Here is a 305-nt window from a genome sequence, read left to right on the forward strand (position 1 = left end):
ATGGCCTCTCCCCAGCTTCTCAAGGCCCCAGGTCCTGACCAGGGCCTTGAGAAGCTGGGGAGAGGCCATATGAGCGCATCTGCAGTAACCCCAGAGCCTGGGGCTCAAGTGGGGACACACACGCACACACACACCACACACACCATACACACACACCACACACACCACACACACACACACACGCACATCACACACACAACCACACACACACGCACATCACACACACCACACACACACACCATACACACATAAACACACACACACGCACATCACACACACAACCACACACACACGCACATCACACA

Source organism: Phoca vitulina, unplaced genomic scaffold (genome assembly GCF_004348235.1).
Source record: "Phoca vitulina isolate PV1807 unplaced genomic scaffold, GSC_HSeal_1.0 scaffold16, whole genome shotgun sequence".
Taxonomy (NCBI): domain Eukaryota; kingdom Metazoa; phylum Chordata; class Mammalia; order Carnivora; family Phocidae; genus Phoca; species Phoca vitulina.